The sequence below is a fragment of the Arvicanthis niloticus genome, chromosome 1 (genome assembly GCF_011762505.2).
Source record: "Arvicanthis niloticus isolate mArvNil1 chromosome 1, mArvNil1.pat.X, whole genome shotgun sequence".
Taxonomy (NCBI): Eukaryota; Metazoa; Chordata; class Mammalia; order Rodentia; family Muridae; genus Arvicanthis; species Arvicanthis niloticus.
The window spans coordinates 29,567,940-29,574,275 of NC_047658.1; the positions used below are offsets into that span (position 1 = coordinate 29,567,940).

General features: G+C 41.3%; 1 pseudogene; it reads right to left on the reverse strand.

Moving 5' to 3' along the window:
• Positions 1 to 4,846: 4,846 nt before the first annotated feature.
• Positions 4,847 to 5,342, reverse strand: LOC117708305 (lipoyl synthase, mitochondrial pseudogene; annotated as a pseudogene).
• Between the last annotated feature and the right edge of the window lie 994 nt (positions 5,343 to 6,336).

A 6,336-nucleotide genomic window follows, 5' to 3' on the forward strand; every position in this document is an offset into this window, starting at 1 on the left:
AGAGGAGACTTGAGAGAGGTACAGAGGGTCAGGAAATCCAATAAAAATAGGTAGCAGAAGGGATGAGGAACTGGAGATAGCCACTGGAGGGTCCCAGACACCAGGGAAATGTGAGGCTCCCAGGATCCAATGGGATTGACTTTAGCTGTAATGTGCAGAGAAGGGGGAGATAGAACCTGTGGAGACCACCTCCAGTAGATAGGCATGCCACTGGTCAAGGGATGGAGCCACCCACCTATATCAAAGTTTTTTTGTTTTGTTTTGGTTTGGTTTGGTTTTTTTTTTTTTTTTTTTTTTTTTTTTGTTTGTTTTTGTTTTTTTTGTTTTTTTTTTTTTTTTTTCCCCAGAAATGTTTATGTCAAAGGCAGAACAGGAACAAAAATACGACAACTGGGAAAAGGCCAACTGGGAACAGCCCCACCTGAGGATACATCATGTCTACAGACATCAAACCCAACACTTGCAGACAGAAACCAAGTGTGGCAGTTCCTGGGGAGGTTTGCCAACAACTGAGGAAAGCAGAGGCAGATCCATCAGGCTGAACTCAGCAAACCTGTTGAGGGAGCTGGCAGAAGGACTAGAGGAGCAGAGGGGGACTGCAACCCCATTGGAAAAACAACATAGGCTGGCCTGACCACGTATTGGATGCAGGGCTCATAAATATCTTTTCCCAATTTGTGGGTTGCCGTTTTGTCCTATTGGTAGTGTCCCTTGCTTTACAGAAGCCTTTTGATTTTATGGGCTCCCATTTGTCAATTGTTGCTCTTTATTATTATTATTATTATTATTATTATTATTATTTTTTTTTTTTTTTTTTTTTTTTTTGGTTTTTTGAGACAGGGTTTCTCTGTATAGCCCTGGCTGTCCTGGAACTCACTCTGTAGACCAGGCTGGCCTGGAACTCAGAAATCCGCCTGCCTCTGCCTCCCAAGTGCTGGGATTAAAGGCGTGCACCACCACCGCTCAACTGTCAATTGTTGCTCTTAAAGGATAAGCCATTGGTGTTTGGTTTAGGTTGTTTTTCCCTGTGCCCAAGTATTTGAAGACCTTCTCCACTTTCTCTTCTATTAGATTCAAGTGTATTTGGTTTTATGTGGAGGTCCTTGATCCATTTGGACTTGAGCTTTGTGCAAGGAGATAGGTATGGATCAATGTGCATTCTTCTGCATGCAGACCGAAAGTTGAACCAGCACCCTTTGTTGAAAAATGCTGTCTGTTTTCCACTGAATGGTTTTAGCTTCTTTTTCAAAGATCAAGTGATCATAGGTGTGTGGTATTTAAATGGTGTCTCCATTAGGAAGCTCTTACCCAACCTACCTTTTGTTGGATTCACTCAGAGGGGAGTATAAAATTTTAAATAACAGGTTTTTTTTCGCCTTACTTCTAATCTTACCTGATGTGGTCTTTCAAAGGTTTCAATTATTTCATTACATTAAGATAATTAATGCTGTACTCACTCAGTTACTGATTCTTTCCCAGTGTTTTAAATGAAATCTGTAATTATTTTAAAGAATGGGAACTTAAATCCTCTTGTGTAGTGTTAAGGAAAGTATTCATTGTATAACTAATACCCACGTATAAGTGAGTACATACCATAGCTGGCTTTCTGAGCCATAAGGTAGTGTATCACCCTGCTAAAATCCACAGATTCCAAAAGGTAAATAGCAAGGAGGGCCAAGAGGGGAGTCTTGAATCTCACTAAGAAGGGAAAATAAAATAAACATGGGACACTGTAGATGGGTGCAGGGATTGGCTGGGAGAGGGAGTCAGCAGGAGTACAAGAGGGATCGGGTGCAGGGAGGATGGAAGGAGAGAGTTCTGGGAGAAACAACTGGAATAGGGAAGGGCATCTCAGGGACAAGCTAGAAACCTAGGAAAATGTAAACTCCCAAGAATCTGAGGGTGAACCTAGCTAAGAATCCTAGCAATGGGGGATATGGAACCTGAAATGACCATTTCCTATAACAAGGTAAGATTTCCAATGGAGGGCCACAAATCCTTTGACCCACAATTTGTTCTGCCTACAAGATGTTCAGGGGTAAACGTGGAACAGAAAATTAAGGGAATGGCAAACCAAAGTCTGGTCCAGCTTGAGACTCATCCCATGAGAGGGAGTCCATGTTTGACACTATAAATGATATTTTGCTATACTTCCAGACAGAAGCCTAGCATAACCGTCATCAGTTGTGTAGCTGGATCTTCATGTGAGACTCCTAACAGTGGGAGCAGGGGCTGTCTCTGACTCTGCTACCTGCCTTTGGACCATTTTCCTCAAACTAGGCTGCCTAGTCTAGCCTCAGTAAGAAAAGATGGTCCTAGTCTTATTGTAATTTGATATGCCCAGGCTGGTTGCTATCCAAGAAAGCCATGCCTGTTTCTAAGAAGAAAGGGAGGAAGTGGTGGAATGGGGGTAGAGGGAGGAGGATGAGGGGGAAGGACTGGGATGAGAGGAGGAAGGGGAAGCTTCAATCAGGATGTACAGTAACTAAGGCACTTGACAAAGTAATCTGCCATGTGAGATAAGGTATAAAAACAATTGAATAAACATGATTTTTTTTTCTGAAGAATGAGATGTCATGGATTGAGGTGTCTCAAGATCTGAATTGGTACACTAGCAGCGCAAATATCATAGGAACAACTAGCAATTTTATAAAATTAAATTTACAGTACACTTCTTGAGATAGACCTCTGACCTAAGGTTGGATAGGTCATGAGTCTAGGAGATAACCAAATAATATTTTTCTGGTAAAAGAATACAGTGATAAAATGACTCCTAAGGTTATATTGCTATACCCATAGATCAGAAATTTGTTCAACCTTCATCAGAGAAGTTTCTTAAATCACTGGGTTGCAATTAACATAGAGACCCACAACTGAACAATGTGAAGAAACTAAAAAACCTTTGAATACTTGGTCCTAAAGAGGATGTCTTTATCAAACCCCTCCCATCAAGGCTCAAGGATCCATAGATGAGGAGGAAGATGGAAAGATTGTAAGGGGGCTCCAGCTTGACACAATGCTGATGCACATATGAACTGACAGCGAATGTGACTGCACACACAAGACCTGCACACTTCAAGGCAGACAAAATCACAGTATAGAGAAGCAGAAGTAAACACAAAGCCCCTAACCAAGAAGCAGTATACATATCATACCTACTGGGAAAGAAAAAATTAATTTCTTCATTGGAGTTTTATTGGGTATATCAACCACACTCCAGGGAAAGCCCAGGAGTCAACACAAAATGGACTTTGTGATTTTTGTTTGTTTGTTTGTTTGTGTGTGTGTGTGTACTTTTTGTTTTGATACTTTAAATAAAATTTTTATTGATTCTTTGTGAATTGTACATTATGTACCAAATCCCAATCATCTCCCTGTCCTTTTATGTCTGCCCTCCACCCTTGAAACCTCCCCACCAAAAGAAAACAAAAATAAAAACAACAACAAAAAACATAAAAGCATTTTGCCATAGAAGCTGCAGTGTGTCACACACAGTTTGTCACATATACCCTTTTGCCTAAGCAGCTTTACTTGCAAATGTTCATTGCAATGTGTCATTAGTCTGGTTTGAGGTCTCTGGCTTTTGCTACACCATTAATACTGGATCCTCACCTAGACTCTTCTTGGATATCCTGTTGTTGTCCTGTGTCATACAGGTCCTACAACTTTGGGACTTCCCCTTCACACAATCCAGCAACTCAGAGGCCTGGATCTGGGTCTGGGTGGAAGCTGAGTTGGTCAGTCCACCCACTCTTCTGTTTTTGTCACCAAAGCCACCACTTACTTTGCCCAGGCAAGAGGCAGGGCTAGCTCTTCTTTTCTCACCTTGGGTCGAGCTCTCCTGCACCCATGGCACCCATGGCACCACAGCTCTACTGTGCTGCTCAGGTGAGGTATGAGGCAGGCTCTCCAGAATACTGTAGCTGGTAAGGGATAAGGCTAGCTCTTCCATTCTCCTGACCTTGGGGCTAGTTTACCTGCCTGCCACATATGGTGAGGCACAGTGCCAGCTTAGAACAGTGCTTGGACGTGAACATAGCCTCAAGTTGCAGTTCAGCCCAGAGACATCCTCATGGGCTTTGGTAGTAACACAGGGTCTTGGACATCAACACAGACCCTAGCTGCATCAGAACCATGGACCCAGACATGACCATCAGCTGCCGTCCAACCCATAATGTCACCATGGCCTTAGGTGACAGCATAGGCTACTCAAATCAGTTTGGCCCTCAACATCAGTATGGTCTCCAGATATCAACAAAAGTATCCAGTAGCAGCACTGACCACTGACATCTGGATGGCCTTTAGTAGCAACACGGGCCACAGATATTAACACAGATCCTGGCTGCAATTGCAGTAAGGCGCCAGACATGGCCCTTGGTAACAGACTAGGCCAGACCTTTTCATGACTCCAGGTGGTTACACAGGCTCCTTATATCTGCCTGTTCCTCATCACTATTATTTCTCCAGATCCAACTCTCTTCTCAATGCACTAACCTTAAGGCATCACTTTCTCTCCCATCTCTCCACTGTGTACTCTCTCTTTCCAATCACTCCATCATACATTCACTAATCATAGGGGCATCTGCTGCGGCAGACTGGGGGATGGGCACTTGGTTGTCTCTCTCTTCTGGTGGGCTGTAGGGCACATGCTTGCGTGTCTCTTTCTTCCTGCTGGTGGCCCAAGGGCTAAGGGGAGCCAGGGCACACATTTGGGTGTCTACCCCAAGTTATTTCTTACAAAGTATTTTTCCACTGTATTAAAGCTATGCTCTAGAATGTTTACAATTCAGGAACAATGTGCTTAGTACTATTCACTGTAACTTCTTACAGAACAATAGAGAGTATCTTATAAAATCACTACCAAATACCTCTGTAATTCTTGAACAGTTTCTATACTATGTGTGTACATATCTAGTTTTGACAGAATGACCTTTTCAACTGCTTTCCAATTTCCTAAAAAGTCAGAATTCCATGAGGATTCTTGTATTTCTTTCCTTCAAGCATGACATGGTCTTGGCAGTGTGTTCAGTTCCTGTCAGGCACATCATCTTGATCCATAGATGTTAGGACAACGCAATCCAGACCCCACTCTGCAATTGCCTTTGGCCATATTGTAGGGCACATGGACATCCAGTGGAGGAGGATTTCTTTTGGTGTTAATAGAATAAAATTTTCAACCTTTCGTACATGTGTCTCCTATCAACATGATCGTAGCTGTGGCTGCAGCATATCTTCTACCTCCCCAACACTCTTCAATGTTGGGGCATTGGGCTTCTTCATATACTGGGTGGAGATTTAAATTCTGTAATATATTTTTTCAATTTATTATAATTTTTGCTCATGGGTATCTCTATCTTTAACCACGTAGTTAGTCTTAATCTTTCTCCTTTCTGATGCTTTAAATTTCTTTTATATTTATCCCTGTTACTCTTGTCCAAAAGATCACTAGATACAAAATCTTGAAGGTCTGGTCCATTGTGTAAATCTCTGTCGCCTCTTATTAATTTGGCAAAGAATTTAAAGCTCTAACCTGGTTGTATAAATATCTTCCCAATACTTAACATGTCACATATTCATGTCTTCTGTTCTTAAGACATGTACTAAATGTTTGTTGTCAACACGTTTAAACGGCATTAATTAAGATATGTTGTTGCTGTGAATATTTTATTCCTGACAAGCCACAGACTTTTTAAATGGATATCTGCAATAATTTCCCTAGTTTTGGACTTGGGATAAACAATAATTTTTCTGCCACCCACCTGAAACCTCAGGCTGCAGCTGCATCCCTGCAAGTCTTAGGAGAGTCAAGGGGTCTAGGGTCACTGATTTGGTAATTTTTGTCTTATTGATTTTATGTTTGTTTTGGCCTTTGTTTTATTTTTTATTGAGGGAGAAAAAAACATGAAGTTGGGTAGGTATGAAGAATCTGGATTGCAGAAGGGGAAAAATATGACCAGAATATGTTGTATGTAAAGTTCTTTTTAAAAAATAAAGCTTCAAAAATCTGAATATCGGGTCTTTATTATGGTAATGAGGCTTGGATATGATGAATCTCTGTAGCATATCATTGATACTTTGTCAAGCACAGGAAAAAATTTTTTGTGTGACTATTAAATGGAAGATGATGACATCAACAGACATAAAGCCATCAAGCCATCATAAAACCAAAGGTAGTACAAAAATATTCACATCCTTAAAATAAACAGCTTCTACCCAGGACACTACTGCTAAGGTTTGGTAACCAACCACTAATTTCCCAAACCCAGAAAAAGGCATCGATTACAAGCTTAACAAGATCGTGGTGGTGCTTAATAAGGAAGTGGTGTTGTAACCAAC